The following is a 19,799-nucleotide window of genomic DNA, read 5'->3' as shown; positions in this document are numbered from 1 at the left end:
GGGAATGGAAGCTAGGAGGAGAGAGGGTAAGAGGCTTGAAAGTGGAACTGAGAGGAAAAGATGGGCTGTCTGCAACAGGAGGGAGATGAGAAAGAAAAGGAGACCTGTGAGGAAGGATGGAATTACTAAATGGACAGTCACAGAAAAATGAGAAGTGAACAAATATGAAATATAAATATTCTCCCATAGGTTGGAGAAGTAAACACCTTTTAAAAATATGGCTGGAGAGGTGGATGAACTCTAGGTTGTAAAAAAGAAATGTAATGGTCATTAGAAAAATAAAAAAGAGAGAGAAAACAGCACCTGAAAAGCTGAAGGAGGAAATACAGCAGGTAAATGAGGAAATGGAAAAGCCTAGGAAGGACTGAAGCAGAACAAAGAACAAAGCACACTCGGGATAATGGTTTAATGTAGGGTGAAACCAATGCCCAAAATATGTGCAAAGTCACAGCAGTTTGGTTGTCAATTTTCCTATTCTCACACCACGCTCATGCAGTCTTCTGAGACAAATCCTCACCCCAAATGCACACAGCTGGTCCTCAGCAACACACAGCTCTGTCCACACTCCAGCACAGGTACCCTTAAAACCATCCCCCTTCTCCCTCACACACCTCTCGCTGATGCTGCTCCCAAGGCCTAACTCTGGCTAATGGCCACGTCCTCCGTTCCCCTTCAGGGAGGGGCGTTGCTCCCAGCCGTGTCCCAGCTTCAATCTCCACAGCAGCAGCACATCATTTCTTTCTAAATGTGCGACGAAGTGTTCCGGAAGGGGCTCAGGACAGCGCGGAAGGCCAACAGACCGGCTCCCACGGGAACGCAGACCGGCTGCGGCGGGAAGGGCAGCGCCGCCTCCGGCAGCCTCCTGCCGCGGCACCGGCGGCGGGCAGCACGCCCGCGCAGCCACGGCGCTTCCTTCCAGCCGTTCCCGGTTAAGATCTGCCTGGAAACAAAAACGTATTCTTTGTACATTAATTGAGATAGTTCCCACAGCTTCGGGCAGTAATTTTTGATCGATTTATTGCAGAAATGCGTAAAGATAGCGAAAGCAAATGAAAGGTGTGTTAAGTACACCTAGCTATCCAAAATGTCAGCCATAAAATATCCTTGGCAGTATGCTCCACCTTTGTGGCTTTCCTGGGACAAAAGAGATTAGGAGCCAGGCAGAAGAAATGAGGGAGACAAAAAGAGTAGCACGCCAGATGGTACAGTTGTGCCCCCTCCTACCAGTTTAGATCAGAGCAGGGTTGCTCAGAGTTCCCAACAAGCTTCAAAGAGCTATCAACGTGATAAAGCAGCAAGTAGCATTGGTCAAAAGAACTTCAGCTGATCCAAGACAAAAAAGTGGGAAGCAACTGCAATTGCTGCAAATACAGCACAGTGAAAGTTAGAAAGCTGTTAATGATGATCTTTAATTTCAAACGGTACCTAAATTCTGTCAGTGATCATTAAAACTGGTAACTACAGTGCCTGTCATGCCAGCTGCTGTGCAAAAAGAAATCTGCATGTACTCCAGAGGAGCAAAAAAGGGGTTGCAGATGAAGAAACACCGTCTTAAAGAAAAATGCAGCTATTTCAGAGTTAGACAAAGAAAAATACAAGCTTCAGAAAACAGGGTTGACATTACTGATGCCATTAGCCTCAGAGAAGGACCTAGAGACTCAAGAAGCAGCAAAGAATGGGGCGCAAGGCAAGCAAGGAAAGTGAATGATTCATGCTAACTGACGCAGGAGGATGGAAAGCTGTGATCACAGACACTCAGCATGCTCCCAATTCATGAGGCAAAGCAAAACTATGACTAGGCTGAACACTGATTAGTATCAATTACAGAGACCACTACTGGGGCAGACCCGTAAATCCATTTATATGGTACTGCACACATGAAGCCTGCAACTATTTGTACAAGAGAGCAATGCTCCTGTGGGCTGGCCCTTGATTTCTACATTCTGGCCCCCTTTGGACTAGATGTACTTTTTTTGTTTTTCCCCTCTAATGAGTACTTTTTAACAGCTTCTTAACATAACATGCTAAAAAGAGCTAGTTGAAAGCAGTAATTTTTGTCACATGAACAGCTGGAGCAGGAACTGGAGCCATTTCCATAACAACTGAAAGTTTTCCAATGACTTAGGTAGATCTGAACTCAAAAACTAGTTTGAACTTTGTTTACTTTGACCAGTGCAAGTCACAGAATAAGTTATCAGGCTGCATATTAGTCATGTTCCACAACATTTTATTATCTGTACTCTCAGTAACATTCCAAGGCTTTTAGAAATCTGACCAAATTAAAGAGCGGTGACAAAATGGTTTCTAATAAACTGAAATGCTGAGATAGCTGAATGGTGGTTGAGAACAATTAATGTGTTAGGTTTCTGAAAATGTGCTCAGTCACGTAATAGAGAGCATCTGCCATTCGTTTGTGGCCAGCCCAACCCTAATCCATGACACTTTGAAAGGTGAGGAATCCCTGAATGACGGTCCTCCAAGACATTGTTGTGAGACCCATGGGACTCCATGCAGTTTCATTCTGAAAACCCAGTATCTGGTGCTGTCCTGACCCAACTTGTGAGCAACACCATCATAAAGTATTTAATTTGTAGTTACCCACCCTGAATCTGTTCCTCATGGTTAACTTACCATAAAAAGGTTATTTCCTTTTAATCTGTTAATACGAAACTTACAACTGATCCTTCAATATGAACTATATGACATAAGAAATTTTTATTTTTACCTTAGATGGTTTTCAGGGGTTAAATCATTGTAGACTTCCGAGGCTGACAACAGTGTGCTATTCTTCAAATAACACAGGTAAAACCAACTTAGCAGTGAGGACAGGTTGGAAAAGAATGAAAACGAATAGGTTTGTTAATTCCTGAGAACCTCTAGCGGTTTATAAGGGAGAAAACGACCCCGCGGCAGATGGGGCTCCGCCGCGCGCCGCGCCGGCCCAGGTCCCTCGCGGGCAGCACAACGCCTGCAACAGCCCACCCAGCTCCCGCCCCCTGCCCCCTCAGCTCCCTCCTCCGCCCCCGGCCCCCCCTGCCCGCAGCCAACCGCTGTCCCCGCAGCCGCGCTTCCCGCCAACGGCCACAGGCCGGCGCACGCGGCGGGGGCGGGCCCGCGGGCAGGGCCGAGCGCGGCGCTGGGAGACGCTTCGCGCTGCGACCTGCGCGCGGGCAGCGGGCACAGGGGCGGGAAAGCGACCCCTCCTCGGCGGGAAGTGCTGGTGAGCGACCGCCAGCCTCGGCGCTGCCGAAATACGGCTAACCTCCCACAGCCCGTACTGGCGCTTTTACAAAGGATTTTTGCAAAGGAGCAGGTCTTCACCTTGGCAATTTGTGTCTGGATATAGAAACCAGGTTCGTTATTTATAAAGTGGCCCAAGTCTTCAGTGTGGAAAAATAGGTTTTCTGTGGACGAGTCTAAATAACCAGCATTCACGAGACTAGATCTAAATTAAATATGTTGCCGTGTTCCTTATTAGATGCCTTCAAAATAACACAGATAGTCTCAGTCTTCAGAGGATTAGACTGTCACCCAAACTGCTGTGGCAGCTGAGAGGGTTGGGGTTGTTCAGCCTGGAGAAGGCGCCGGGGTAGACCTTATAGCGGCCTCCCAGTGCTTAAAGGGGGCCTGCAGGAAAGGTGGGGAGGGACTCTTGATCGGGGAGGGTGGTGATAGGACAAGGGGTAAGGGTTGCAAACTGAAAGAGGGTAGGTTTAGACTAGATAGTGGGAAGAAAATTTAGGGTGAGGGTGGTGAGACACTGGCACAGGCTGCCCGGAGAGGTGGTTGATGCCCCAGTCCTGGGAACATTCAAGGCCAAGGCAGACGGGGCTCTGAGCAGCCTGATCCAGCTAAAGATGTCCCTGCTCCTGGTGGGGGTTGTTGGGCTAGATGGTCTTTAAAGGTCCCTTCCAGCCCAAACTCTTCTGATTCTGCATTACTAACTCCACTGAGGCTTTATCTAGACATAGAGCTATTTTAGCATAACCAAAAGTACCTTTTAGGCGCACCTTACCTAAAGCAATGCCAATTTTTGTTCTAGACACTTTAAAACTATCTGTGTAAGCCAGGCCAGGTTTAAGTTAGTGACACATGTTGAACCATGTAGGCTGATTTTATACCTAATGACGTGTATCCAAGAGTTTGCACTGGTTTGAGCATATGTTTAGATTAAACGCTTTATTGGAAATGTCACACAAAGGGAGAAGCGATGAAAGTCATCCACCCAATTACTGTACTTTCAAGGAGGAGGACTTCCCTGCTGTGGGAAGCTATATGCAAACATAATTTTAAAAACTAGGTGATGTCTCTGCTGAGATTATTTGGAAAATCTTGCACAGAACAAATTAATCTAGCCTTTACAAGTAGGATCAAGTTGCCAGTAAACCACCTTTGACAGCACTGAATTTTAGACACAGTGCAGAAACATTGGAAAAGCTGGCAACAGTCCATCTGTGTAAAATACACACTATGGCAACTTAATATATTGTTCTCACTCATGCTAACACATTTTCTATCATATATACACAAACTCTGAGCTTTTTTTAAATTAAAAATACTAAAAAAACCAGCAGGGGGCATAGATTACATACTTTAATTTAATCATACAATCTAATAGTCAAGGTTATTCATATTCTCTTAATGCACAAAGCTGTAGTTTGTTTTTTTTTTCTAAAATTGTGTCATAGCACCATCTCCCTCATCTACTTACACGCAAACCACCAGAAGCTGAAATCAGCTTACAGTCTTCCATTCCCCTGCAATCAGTTTGCTGGCAAGTACCAGTTATCTTTACCTTCACCTCTCTGAAGTGGGAAGACTTTAGAAAACCTGTACAAATAGCTTCTGGGTAGCTGTGAAAACAAGCTAAATTAGAAAAGATGTAAACCCCCCTCTGGTGACTTGGCAGTAATCTTGCAGTCTACAACTTCTTTTACATAATTATTTGCTACTAGGCCTAAACTGGCCAAGCACTTACCTCTGTCTTTAGCACTCACATCACACAGGAATATCATCCATGACCTGGGACTGTGAAGGAATGTGAATATAAAGCCATATTGTCCCTCTTCTTGTAGTTAGGATGGAACTTCGCTCTGCTAGTCAATGAGAGGTATTCTGCTCTGAGAATGTAAATATGTGTATCGTGTGTGCCAGTTGTGGACAGATTTCTCATCATGCTTACTCTAATCGCTTCTCCAAAACACAAGTACAGTGTGTTTATCCTTACAGAGCATTTGGTAGAGCAACAGGCACGCATTTACTACTCAGAATTATGGTCATCCAAGACAAAGTCAAAAACTGAATACAATGGCAGTCATATGACAAATATGAACAATCCACCCAACCTCTGTCCACTTGCATTAAAGCTGTGAGATTAGCAATATCAAGGATCCTGCTAGTTTGACCAAGTATCTTTTGGCTACTTCTATTAAGATGTATATTTAAAAGTCTTTCAAACTGTTTCCATAGTGTCAGAGCAACAGCCTAGCTACACTTCAAACAGAACTTCATGATCCAGACCTTCAGCAGTTAACTTATACTTCACCTTTGTACACTTTCGGTGTTCGTTCATTTGTTTTTCTGAGACTGCTAACAAAGTGGTTGCTTCATTCATGGTTTCTTAAGTAAACTTCACTAGAAAGGGTGGCTGAACTAAAATCCTATTCCAAATGCCACTGAACATCTATAGGTTTTAAAACTGAATTCAGAGCACACAGCATCACGACTAGAACAAAAATCTTCTAAGCAAAAGCTCTGGGTTCTTTTCACTGATTTTACTTTGTTATTTGTCACTTCACTCTAAGGAGAAGCAGTAAATCTGAAGAGCATTTGACATATTTTATTATAAATGGTCATGAATACAGAACCAAAGTAATCTTTATAAATAGCTACAAAAAGCACAAATGCAGGTGTCCTGGGTTACAGTGTAAAATGTGCCAAAAGGAAAAATATTCTATTACCATCTTCAGGAGCTGTTGAGACCAGGTGGGGCGGTGCTCCCTGCCTCCCCCCTCTGGACTATCTCCTGTCAATGGGCACAACAATGCCTTATCGCCTGACCCATCGGTAACTCCCTCCTGGGCTATCTCCTGTTAATGGCCCATCAAGGAACTGCCTCACGACTCCCCATCCTATTGTGAGATGCTCCGCCCGGGGAGGGGGGGGAAGGAGCCAAGTAGTCCATGCCAAATAAAAACGGAGATTTTGAACACCCTAGCAGCCTTTTCTTCCACTGGATTCCCAGAGGAGCTTTTTCCCCCACTGGAGTTCCAGAGGACAAGAGCTACCTGCCGACCACTGGACCTTCGGAGGAAGACCAGACTCTTTTACCTGATTGCTGCTTCCACAGAACTATATCCATCACTTCAGGAGGACTGCAGCCAGCATCTTATCGGACTGCTACTGCCACCCTAACAGGGTGTCAGGTTGTATTCCTGACTCTGTCAGTGTAAACCAGTGGGTTGTTTGTTTTTCCCTGCCTTGTGTTATATATATATATATTAGTAAAGAACTGTTATTCCTATTCCCCATATCTTTGCCTGAAGGCCCGTTAATTTCAAAATTATAATAGTTTGGAGGGAAGGGGGTTGCACTCTCCATTTCAAGGGAGGCTCCTGCCTTCCTCCACAGACACCTGTCTTTTCAAACCAAGACAGCAGGTTAAAAAACATTCTCTAGAGTGAGCAGAGGGCTTGTGGCGCCTTTTTTTTTTTTTTTTTTTTTTTTTTACTTTCTATGAGCCTGTTCTTAGGAAAGAAATAATTTTAATAGGCTTTTTTTTTTTTTTTCAAGTATGCTTTTTTAGTGGTTTTGTATTTAACCTTCAATGTGAAAACAAAGCTCTGTTGATTTATCCAAGAGAAAACCAGAAAGGGTGACACATGACATTTTTGTCCAGTAAATCTGGAATAATCCCACTGTACTGTGGGTTTAATGCTAATTTAACTGAAAACAGAAGCTAGTCCAAAGCATTTCAAAACCCCATCTTCCATACTTTTTTTAGCATATTGCCTGTCCACCTCAGTGCCAGCATGAGGACCCAGCAAATCATAAAGGCTTCATTCCTGTCCACACTGGAGAGTTGCTGTCACCCAGAGTCTGGATGAAAGCATGCTACAGTCTTGCTTCTATGCAACTGTTAAAAGGATTTTGTACCTTGCTAGCTGCCCCCCTCTCCTGTAATCTTCAATCGTGCAAACACACAATGTCATAGACAGAACAGCCCCACCTGTTGCTATCCTTTGTGATCAAGAAATTAATCCAGTACTGCCAGTAGAGGCTTTAGCAAGCCTCTAAGCAAATCACTTCAGATTTAATCATTACAGATGAACAATGTTATGTAACATGGTAGTTATCTGTCCCCCCAGTCTGCACATTAAGAGCCTGTGTTCTCTTTCTGCTTTAAAAGAACAGAACAATGCCTGTTTGAGGCATGTGTGTGTGTGCATATACGGTGGAGTGGGGTGCAGGGTTGGAGGAGAGGCAGTATTGCCCTAGTGGTTGAGTACTTCAGGTTATTATTTGTGAAATGGAAATTTCCTTGTCCATATGCCATTTCTTTTGTGCTATGCTCAATGGACAAGTGGAATTGAAGGTGCTACCTTCTGGAGTTTTACCTGCATTTTAAAAGGGAACACCTTCATAGCAGAGTTGCCTGTCACTGCATAAAACTGTGTCCCCAGCCTAACAGTTATACGAGCAGCAAATTAGGTTCCTGGGATCTTTAAACACAGTAATATTAAAAGTCCAACCTACTACTAGCACCAAAATGACAGCGTTTACCTTTCCCTATGTTTTTGTCTTTTTTTCCAAACATATTTCTGTCTTACTGACATGCTGATGTGATCAACACTTTGGGCGCTGCTCAGCAACACTTCAGTCAGCCAGCCATGCAGTTGAATGTAAGCAAAGGGACAGTAAAAAGCAAGAAATAACACCGCGTTCCATTTGCAAAATGTCACTCTTCCCACTAGCACACTGTACTTGACCCTTCTGGCTGGAGAGGTGTCAATGATTTTATTCAAAGCGTCGCAGATGATTGTATAAAGACTGGACATAGGTGAAGACACACATGGGATCCGGCTTATGACCCATCACCATCATGTCATCCACTTCTATCAGACGATCGCAGTGAGCCATTTTCCTGTAGCAATAATAAAACAGACAAGAGTTAAATCTAAGGCCTGTAACTACTTCCAAGACTCATTTGCCGCTCTGATCACGCTGAGCATCACTGAGGCATTAGAGAAATCCTGAGGTTTAGCAGCAAGATTTCATTTCACAATGAAATGGTCAGGCTCAGGTTGGAGATTATTTTTGTGACCATGGAATATTCCTATTCTTTCCCCTCCTTCCTCTATACTGGGATCTGATCCAAAGCCCTGTAGGTCATTGGTTTTTTTTCATCTAATGACTCCCATTCACATCCCTGATATCTGTAGCATGTAGCCCAATCTCACATTCCCCTGTCCAAGTCTCAGTAAGCAAGGTCATGCGAGTTTGCAAATCACGAGTTTTTCTGGTTATTACACAGGAAGCTCCAAAAGAATGGCAAAACATGAGAAGAGATGATATGTGCCAATGAAGGCCCACGTGGCTGTGGGCTGTTTCTTCTCCACCACTCCATATCTTCAAGGTGTGTGTGACTTGGACAACAGTCTCAGATGATCAGGTTGGAGAGCAGAAGCCTGACTGAGATCTGGCCCAACAGAAAGGAACAGATCTGCTGAGGCCCAAGATGAAAAATCACAAGAGCAGGAAGCAATTTGATCAGCAGAGCTCATACTGAGGTGAACAGCAATAACAGAGAAAAGCCTTTTCTGGCACTAGAAGAGAACAGTTAGTTTAAAGGCAATCACACCTATGAAGTAGTAATTTCTGTAGATACTCTTACCTAATGTTTCTTACTCTTGTGCGCATGCTGTCTTTTGTTCTCCCCTATACTTACTGAGATAGAAAAACACTGCAACTTTCCTTTGAGAGTTTGGATAGTTTTACTTTAGAGATCAACCACCTAAAAGTGTCATAGAATCTCTTTCAACTCACTGACAAGCAACAAAATTTTTTTATATATACGTATAGATATGTGTGTATTAACACCTTGTAATTCCCAAATTAATTCCTTTGCTAGGGGCTGTAATAAGGAGAGCCAACATTACGCTAAGAATTTTCAAAGCTTTTCTTTGGAATGGCAAATGGCAAATCCAGTTCTGTAAGTTATTACTTAAAAAAAAGAAAAAAAACACTCTGAATGAACCCCAGAGCTTCAGTGTGGTGGTACCAATGTTTGAAGCTGTATGAGAAGCTGCAGGAAACTAGCCATGTATTCCCACATCCTGTTAGTATTTGGAAAGTGTACCAAACCCAGCTGCATACCACATGGAGTGTTTACTGTTACACAAGTCAAATAAAACAGTAAGTAAGAATCATGTTGATACTGGGTTCAGAAAGTTACTATTTCTAGCTGACAAGTTCACACTCATGATGAATTTAATAAACAAGTTACCATTTAATTGCCTGGTATACTGCATCAGAAAGGATCAGGTCAGTGTGACTGAGGGTATTAGCTCTGTTTTACAAAAATGCAGTTACCAGGTTGAGCAGCTCTCAGCCTTGATCTAACTCTACTTACACTGAATTCAACCTTTATTCTTGTTTAACCAAAGAAACGGAGAGAGAGATGTGAACCCTGCCACAAAACCCAATTCCAAAAGTTAATCTACTTGCTCCCTGCCGTTCAGGGCGTCACAGTTTTTCCAGAGAGACTGGATGGATATATTAACATGCCTCAAGTTGAAATTTGGTATCAAGCAGGTGGGATTGGCTAAGAAAATACCAGTTGTATATCCGGTTTCTATGGACTGTTGGTTAGTAAACATTGGATGCCTTGTGCTCTACGAACTCAAACGTCTTTTTTAACAATTAATATTGGCAAAATCATTAAGAATCATTCATTACTTGAATAAAATAATTAAAAAAACAAAACAAAAACCAGAAAGAAGTAGCATTTTTTCCTCTTCTGTCCAAGTATAACTCATGAGGCCAATTTCTCAAGTGTCAGTGCTAAGACTAGTGAGAATCACAGAGGTGAGAAAGCAGAATTCAAGTACTGCCTGAAGACAATGAATGACCTGAACACAGGACTCCATGAACTATCCTGTGCCTCATAAAACCACCTCTGATTTTAGACTGCCGAGTCACCTGTTCTATGCCTTCTCTATGCAGAGTTTTATTATCTTTTTTTTGGCATGACACGTGTAAGCTGGTGATACAGGATCTACAAGAAGAATAATGAAACTTTTTACTGCTGCCCAGCCACATTAGACTTGAACTGGAAGTACTTCACAGAGATCTAATGTGATACTCACTCAGCCATGGTGAAGGCCAGCTCAAAGTTCTGCTTGCGATTAGCTGGGTCAAGCTTATTATAATCAAAAGTTTCAGGAAAGAAAGAATGCACAAGAGCACAGAATGCCATCCCATCATTCCAGCTTGAGGAGAAGTTTTGGAGATCAATGTGCTGTCATGATGAAAAAAATATGCATGTTAATGCAGCATGGGGGAACAGGGAAGAGCTGGTTTTGCTCACTGCAGTTTTCTGTCCTTCTATCCCACTAACCAAAGCAACAGAGCACAGGTTTTGTTTCTCTTCCCCTCTTTGTAGATCCATTATATTATTTGTATTCTGAGAAAAAAAAAAAAAAAAAACAGCACACTCAGCAATGAAAGCCTTTTTGCCTGAAATGACCAGATGCAAAGCAGACATACAGTCAAGGACCCTGATCCAAAGCCCAGGAAGAAAATACTGGGAAGAATCTTGTCGATGTCAGTGAGCTCTGGAGCAGGCCCAAAGCACCAGTATCTGCAGAAACCAAGGACACCGCTTATCCCTGTGAGGTATTTATAATGGAAGAATGGTTCATTTTGTGGCTGTGAATAACACTAGATAAGGACTACGTTTGCTTGCTTTGCTTTTCAGTAAGGCCCAATTCAATGCCTGTTTACACAGACCAGTAGAAATACAGGAAGAATTAACGCCTACTGTAAAATCAGATTCTTAGAACAAACGCTTATTGTTACTTTCTACCACCACATTCAAAAGAAACGTACTCGGGCTTTTGTCTCACGCTGCTTTTCCGTCATATAAAATTCAAGCCCCAGCTTTTCTGGTAAGCAACTAACAGTAATTTTCACTAGTTCTGCTTGTGAATACTATAATTTAGAGTTTAGCAATAATAATGCACATTTTAAAATAATGTTGTGAAACATATTACAGAAAAAAAGCCTGTACTATTTTCTTTCTCCTGGAAATTGCTTTGGCACCTGCAGTTTAAGGCCAGGTAAAATTACAAAAATCTCAACTGCTGAATTCTTTTAGCTACACTGATGTTACCTCATAGAAATTAGGTCATTAACACCATGGGATTCAACCTCAACCATTTACTACAAATTCCCTTGTCTAATACCAGTAGAGAGTATTTTGGTCTGCTGTGTAGAAAAAGGGCCATAGTCTCCTTGTACTGGCAAAATGTTATTCAGATCTTGCCCTATATAATAAGAATGCAAAAATAATAGCCTGAAACTAAGAAAAAAAAATGTGAGCTTATACTGAAGTCTACATCCATAAGCACAAAAATGTAGGCTTTCAGACAAACACTAATGCATTGCTTTGACAGACATACAGAATCTCATTCATGCAATCACTGACTGTCTTGAAGTGCTGCCCATACAAACCATGATGTTTGTGTTACCCACACAGAACTTGATGATCTTGAGGAAGTTAGCTCATTGTCTAGCATGTTTTACATTCACTTTGAGTATATTTTTTTGGAAAATTCTCCCAAAAAAAGCACACTGAAAATGCTAACACGTCTTCACCTTGTATCCTATGGTTTTTGAGCGACACCAGTCTAATAGAATTTGTTTAATGCTGCTAGCGCTGGCAACCCCAAAACTCATGCAACCTCTTCAGCTTAGCTCTGGATTCTCCTTTTCCTCTGGAAAATTAACAGAGATGAGATTAAATTAAATTCTGGAAAAACTTAAACTTATTTGTCAGCAACATCTATGCAACCTTGCCCAAGTCAGCACCTGTCCAGGTGATCCTTGAGAAACACATTGCTGAAACTTCAACTTGCTGGTCCTCCAAGAAAAACTCATTTTCATTTCACTAAAGCCAGTATTCCAAGCCCTCTTCTATTTAAATCATACCCCCATCGTTGTGCATAAGGAATAGCCCATGCTTTTGTTCCTTAATAAGTGGCAACAGAAAGTCGCTATATTCCCAGTCTTTTATAATAACGGAGAAGGCAGCTTTCACAGCACTCTTTCCTGATAAAACATACCTGCTTCTTCAGCTGAAGAACTCCAAAGCCAGAGGAATCTGTAGCTGTGAATTTCCAGGGCTCAGCCTGTGAAGTCAGTGAAGCTATCCACACATGACCACATATTTTCTCTTAGCTCAAAATCCTACACTGAGAGAGTCCTCCCACCCAGCTGTCCTCTGCTGGTAATAATTGACAAATTAGTTTCCCATTAGCCAACCCATTCTGGAGACAAGGTGTGTGACATACTTTCCACCATCCTGTTCAAATTTCTCAAAAAGTGCTTTCCTGGCCTGTGTTCCTGTAGTCCGTGGGAGTGTCTGAGACCGCACCAGTTCTCTCCTCCTTTCAACTCGGCGATGTACAGTGGGAGGAGACGAGCGAGAGCTGGGGGTCACATCACAGCAGCTGTCAGTGGCACTGGAGAAACGAAACATGAAAAGTATGTGGTTAAAGAAAAAAAATAACTCTCTGCAGTGCCAGGAATCAGCATAAAAGTCCAACTGTTGCCTACTCCAAACCTCCCACAACCTCAAGAGCACCTGAATGAGTCAAAAGCAATTTAAGTAAAAGTCAGAGTTTTATTGACAAACAACAGCACTTAAGTATAGAAGAGTCTAAGGTACTTTTACAAATGAGACACAGCTGGCCAAGTCACAAATGCTTTGTGACAAAGCACTAAGTAGAACAACACTTAAACACTTTTAAGAAAAAAACAGAAAAGAAAAATAATAATAATTAAAAAAAAAAAAAGACATGGCCACACAGGAGCTCTGAATCCCTTTAATTTACAACTGTGGGGTTCCTGGAGGGTAAGTCACATTTTAAAAAATGTAACTTGAAGAGTAATTCAGGCAGTATTGCCCTCGTGAGACCCCACCTGGGATACTGCATCCAGCTCTGGAGACTATGTTTCAGCTATAGCAAGCCACTATAATAACAAGGATACCAGAGCATCATTTGGACATATAAACTTTGGCCCTGAAAACATGCAAAACCTTATGGCAGATATTAAACTTAAAGGCCACTTCAGTATATTCCCAGAAACCAGCCATTCAAACAATAAAAGGAGGGCAGTTTTGAGGTACAATCTCAAGGTGATTACTCTCTCTTAAATTCTTAAACTGTATCACCAGTAAAGTAAAACAGTGCTAAGACTTCTTCTGACAATACACGTATCTATTTAATGCAAACCTGCTATAAGAACAAGCCTGAGTTTCCTGTTACTTAAGGCAGTCTGAATGCACTGAAACAAACTAGCATTGCTTGTTTCACCTCTCACGTGCAACAATTATGTCCAGACCCTTCACAAAGTTCTGTTCTCCAATATTGAACTCCATTCCTCCACTTAACTGCATTGTTTAAATACAGACAAAATAAAGGACTGACTCCCATTGATGACAATGATGATGGTATTTGAATGAATCGTTGAGACCTTGACTTTAGTGTAGTTCAAGCATACATAAAGAAGCGGGAGCTAATCTCTAGCCAGCACCACTGTCCTATACCATCTGAAGTTACTAAAATGTAAAATATTTACATTTACAGGGGGTCAATAAAACTGCTGTCTTGGACTTCCAGAGGGCACACTTTGGCCTGTTCAGGAGACTGATTGACAAAATCCCTTGGGAGGCAGCCCTTAAGGGTAAAGGTGTCCAAGAAGGCTGGACATACTTCAAGAAGGAGGTCTTAAAGGCACAGGAGAAGGCTGTCCCCATGTGCCGAAAAACGTGTCGGCGGGTAAGAAGACCTGCCTGGCCGGATGGGGACCATTGGCATGACCTCAGGAACAAAAGGAGAATTTATGACCTTTGGAAGAGGGGGCAGGTCTCTTGTGAGGACTATAAAGAAGTAGTGAGGCTATGCACGGAGAAAATTAGGAGAGCCAAAACCCAATTAGAACTTAAACCAGCTACAACTGTTAAGGACAAGGGAAAATGTTTCTATAAATACATTAACAATGAAATGAGGGCTACGTAGAATCTTTCTCCTTTACTAGATAGAGGGGGAAACACAGTGACAAAGGATGAGGAAAATGCTGAGGTGCTCAATGCCTTCTTTGCCTCAGTCTTTAGTAGTAGAACTAGTTGTTCCCTAGACACCTGGCTCCTTGAGCTTGAAGACAGGGAGGGGGGGCAGAATGTGTCCTTCACATTTAAAGAGGAAGTGGTCAGTGACCCACTACACCACCTAGATGCACACAAGTCTATGGGGCCAGATGGGTTACATGCAAGAGCAGTGAAAGAGCTGGCGGATGTGCTCACCAAGCCTCTTTCCATCATCTACCAGAAGTCCTGGATAACTGGGGAGGTCCCAGTGGACTGGAGAATAGCAAATGTGACACCCATCTACAAGAAAGGCCGAAAGGAGGATCTGGGAAACTACAGACCTGGCGGACTGACCTTGGTGCCAGGGAAGGTCATGGAGCAGATCATCTCGAGTGCCATCACGAGTCCTTTACAGAAAAACCAGGTGATCGCACACAGTCAGCATGGGTTTATGAAAGGCAGGTCTTGCTTAAGGAACTTGATCTCCTTCTATGACAAGATGACCCGCCTGACGGATGAGGGAAAGGTTGTGGACATTGTTCACCTCGACCTCCATAAAGCCTTCGACACTGTTTCCCACGGAATTCTAGTGAAGAAACTGGCTGCTCATAGCTTGGATGAGCATATGCTCTGCTGGGTAAAACACTGGCTGGACGGCCGGGTCCGGAGAGTGGTGAACAATGGAGTTACATCCAGCTGGTGGCCAGTCACAAGTGGTGTTCCGCAGGGGTCAGTACCAGGGCCACTTCTGTTAACGTATTTATCAATGATCTTGACCAAGGGATAGAATGCACCCTTAGTAAGTTTGCAGACAGCACCAAGTTAGGTGGGAGTGTTGATCTGCTTGAGGGTAGGGAGGCTCTAACAGAGGGGCTTGGACAGGCTGGATCACGGGGCCGAGGCCAACTGTACGAGCTCCAACAAGGCCAAGTGCCGGCTCCTGCACTTGGGCCACAACGACCCCATACAATGCTACAGGCTTGGGGAAGAGTGGCTGGAAAGCTGTCTGGCAGGAAAGGACCTGGGGGTACTGATTGACAAGCGGCTGAATGTGAGTCAGCAGTGTGCCCAGGCGGCCAAAAAAGCCAATGGCAACCTGGTTTGTATTAGGAGTAGTGCGGCCAGCAGGAGTAGGGAGGTGATCGTCCCCCCGTACTCAGCATTGGTGAGGCCACACCTCGAGTACTATGTTCAGTTTTGGGCACCTCAATACAAGAAAGACATCGAGGTGCTGGAGAGAGTGCAGAGAAGGGCAACAAAGCTGGTGAAAGGCCCAGAGAATGAGTCTTATGAAGAGAGACTGAGGGAACTGGGGCTACTTAGTCTTAAGAAAAGGAGGCTGAGGGGAGACCTTATTGCTCTCTGCAACTACCTGAGAGGACATTGTAGAGAGGTAGGTACTGGTCTCTTCTCACAGGCAATTAATGATAGAACAAGAGGGAACGGGCTCAAGCTGCACCAGGGTAGGTCTAGGCTTGACATTTGGAAAAATTTTTTCACTGAAAGGGTTGTCAGGCATTGGAATAGGCTGCCCACAGGGAGGTGGTTGTGTCACCATCCCTTAATGTGTCTAAAGGTCGCTTAGATGTGGTGCTTGGAGATATGGTTTAGGGGTGTACTTGGTAGAGTAGGGTTGATGGTTGGACTTGATGATCTCAAAGGTCTTTTCCAACCTGAATGATTCTATGATTCAGTCCAGAGTCGCTCCCCCAGGCATCTGTAGTATAACAGCATATAGCATGCTGATGATATAAGGACACGGATAACTCTACGTCAGTACTTTGGTCACAGTACCATAAACACTGGACACTTCACAGATCATGATCTGGAATACGGAGAGGCAATCGCCAGATGGCGTTTATCCAGCTACTGGGAATGCTGGCTGGTTAACCAACAGACCAACTATGTGGGAAGTTATTTTTGGGGGTGGCAGGAGTGTGCATTTGTACAGACAGAAAGAAAATAGGCCATGGCCTCCACATACCCATTATTGTATCCTGAGTTACCTGGCTGGGCACATACAGAATTTGAGCCTCCACGATGGCTGGCATTCAAAAGCTGCGGCTTATGCAACACTGGATGCTGATTTACCTGGGAATGCATAGAATTCAACACTGAAAAATGGAAGCAGCTAGATACTCTCTTCCTCAGGCAACTACCTGAATAACAGTTCCCATGTTTTTGTCAACTATTTGAACAGCTTATCTGAGCATTTCACACTAGTGAATAATCCTGTTTTGCCTAAGCTTAACAGCCCCCGCCACGGGTCATGAAGGTGGTTGCAACTCGTGACCTTCAGCATTGTCACGAGCCTTACACGGGACTGAAAAAAAATCCCCCAAACAATTCTATAATAAAGGATTGTTATCCTCTCCTATGGGCCAATAAATGAGTAACAAAGGAAGGTGTTCTTTATCTAGGCTTACAAGAACATACACAAAAAGAGGCAGAGAAAATCACTCTCTTCTTGTTTGTGTTTTGCTTCATCAAAAACCTTTGATCTCAACTGTGCTAGTGCAAGCGTCTGAAAGGCACTAGTCTAGAACCACTGGACAGTCTAGCTGGACCCTGGTGAGGCATTAACATCAGAGCAATGACCTTGCTTCAACTAATTTTATACAGAACCAAACTAATCCCTGATTCCTTAGATACATATACTTCTTCCTGTGAGTAGATTACTAAATCCTTTAAGAAAGCCAAGATTTTAATCCCCGTTTTACAGACAGGACAGAAATGGAGGCATTTTCTGAAGTGATCTGCCTACAGCACCAGTCGTTAAGCTGCCGGATGAGAACTCAGCTTTGTACAGTTCCCATTCCGCATTAGGCCTGAGCTTTCCCTCTGTGCTGCTTCAGCATGTGCCCTGACAGCTGTGAAAGGAGGAAGCCGTGGGAGTGCACCTATCCATTTGTCTCTTTCTTGCTGCCTTAAGATATGTCCCTCAGCAAAGAAATACTTAAGACTTCCCCATCGGAATTAAACTGATACAACTTCCTCATCCTTCGCCCTAAAATAAGAGAAAATACGGGGACCTTTCCTACGCTTCTGGTTTTAAACTTTCTCATGAACATCAACATCAAATCTTTCCAGAAATCCCACCCTCCCAACACCCACGATGTATTTAGAAAGTGTTTTCTTCCATAATCTGCAGGATTATGGAACTGGCCGTTTCTTTACCTATATACTGTACAGCTTCATACAGCTTGGAAGGTTTACTCCAAATTAGCATTGCAAGTAATACCCAAAAGAGTTGAAATGCAGAGCAGAATAGCAGGCATTTGACAACTGTTATCCTGAAGCCAGTGGAATATACAATGCCTTTTTCCAGTCCTGCTACTGTATTCCTAATGAGCTCCTTACAGCATAGACCAGCACTGGGCTGCCCACACCAACATTAGGCAGTCTATGTGGTGGTCAGCAGCACGCCTTTTACATGGGAGCTTGAAAGCAGAGGTGAGCTCACTCTTCTGTTACAAGCAAACCAGAAGCTAAGCAAAAGTGATTTAAGCAGTAGTACTTAATACCAGCAGTCAGGGCCTGAAGCTTACCCTTGCTCAGAGTATATTCAAGAGTAAACTAGGCTCTCCTCTGCAATACCTGGAGCTATCTTCACAATGTGCTAAGATTCAGAAAGCTTGCAGGCAGATAAAGAGTCTGGCTCACACCACTAAAAAACAGGCAACTTTGTTCTGAAGGTTTTTAGCGGTCGACAGAAATAGCACTTGGAAAAGGTCCGCAACTCGTCTTTCTGGACCCAATAACAATAACAGGGCCAGCAAGGTTGTTCTGTGATGACAACCACAGTGAATTATGACCCGCAGGGACCATGTGACAGCAAGAGCAAATAAAATGCACTAATGCGAGTCGCAGCTTGGACATTGCGCTCTTTATGGCAAAGGGATATTTTTTTTCGCCAAATACAAACATACAAGTAAACAGCCAAGTAGGGGGTGGGGAGCAGGGTGGGAAATGGACAGAGGATGCTATTACTGGCACGATGATTCCGCATCTTTACAAAGCAGCAAGCTTGGTAACAAGATGCCCACTGCGACTTAGAACCACAGCATCACTGTGCAAGCATTTGACAATGATCAGTAAGAAACACTTGAGATCACAAGGCCAGTGATTAGAAGGGTTCGCTTTGAATGGATGTGCCTAAGCAAAGAGATTTTGGTAAACAAGTAATTAATCGAGTCTCTTAACCCCCACTTCTGAGCTGCATAGCACCTCCCTGTTGAAATGAATGGCTGAATGTCCCAAGATGAAGATGTTGCAGAAGAAATTTGTAGCTTTGAGTCTTGTTCTGACTCTGCTGTGGGTTTGGTGCATGACCTCGGTCAAGTCATTCAAACTCCCAATGAACGTGTTCCTGCTCATCTACTGCTCCATCTTTTCCCTGCTAGAAGTTACCGTCCCTTCAAACCTGCACCTATGATCATCCCTAGCAATTTAGGTCACCTTTAGCACCTTCAGTAGAATCCTACCAAAACAAATTCGACCCTGAAACAGTTTCCCAGAATTCTGAACCTGCTCCATCCATGTCCGCTGAAAGGAATTGGTACCTCATGTTCTCCATTTCAATGGAACAAACAAAATCCCAAGCATGAACAACTTTCTAAGTTGCAGGATACTGCCTTGAGCAGATGGCTGAATGAAATGCTTTCTAAACATTTAAACCCAGAGAACCCATGAGAAACCTGAATGCAGAAGGGGTAGCTTCAATAACAGAATAAGATAAAAAGAAAGCCAAAGGCCTGTGAATTGTAGTTACGCAGCACCTACAAAGGCATTTAAGATGGCTAAAGTTGGTGTAAATCTAGGTACTTTGAATGGCTCTCTGAAGGAAACTCTTATTCCATCAACAAGACAGAGAGACCTAGGGAGACATAGACTTTAAATGATAAACCCAAGTCTAAAAGATGAATACTGCCACTTACAGCTACATCGAGAGGACCACGCAAAGACTAGGAAGGTAGATACTGACTGCATCCACACCCACTGTCATGCATGTGCTGAAAAGCTCCTCATTAAATATTTTTCAAGGTTTATATTGTACTCACTGTCTTTCTTACTGCAATCTAGGGGGATCAGATGGACACTATGCAGCTCAACTTTCAAGTTGCCTGACCAAACGGACATCTCTCTCTGTCACTCCTCAAAACTCCCAACCCACCTGTTCAAAGTTGTCATTAATTTTAATCTTCCAGTCCACTCCAGAGGCTGCGTAGCACTTAGCGTTTGCCACATCTGAGGCATTAAATTTTCTGAGTAATCTGAATCACCAGTAAAAATGACCAGCAGACCATTTTCTTGCTTTGAAAAATGGCCTTTTTACACGCTGATTCAAGTCTATGAAATGAGCCTTCCCAATGCTCTCAATCCCACTCCAGAAACTAGGACGACCACTCATCTCTTCTCCTGCCCTTCC

Source organism: Leptosomus discolor, chromosome 24, assembly GCF_034619465.1.
Source record: "Leptosomus discolor isolate bLepDis1 chromosome 24, bLepDis1.hap2, whole genome shotgun sequence".
Classification (NCBI taxonomy): domain Eukaryota; kingdom Metazoa; phylum Chordata; class Aves; order Leptosomiformes; family Leptosomidae; genus Leptosomus; species Leptosomus discolor.
Note: the sequence above shows the minus strand (reverse complement) of the source record.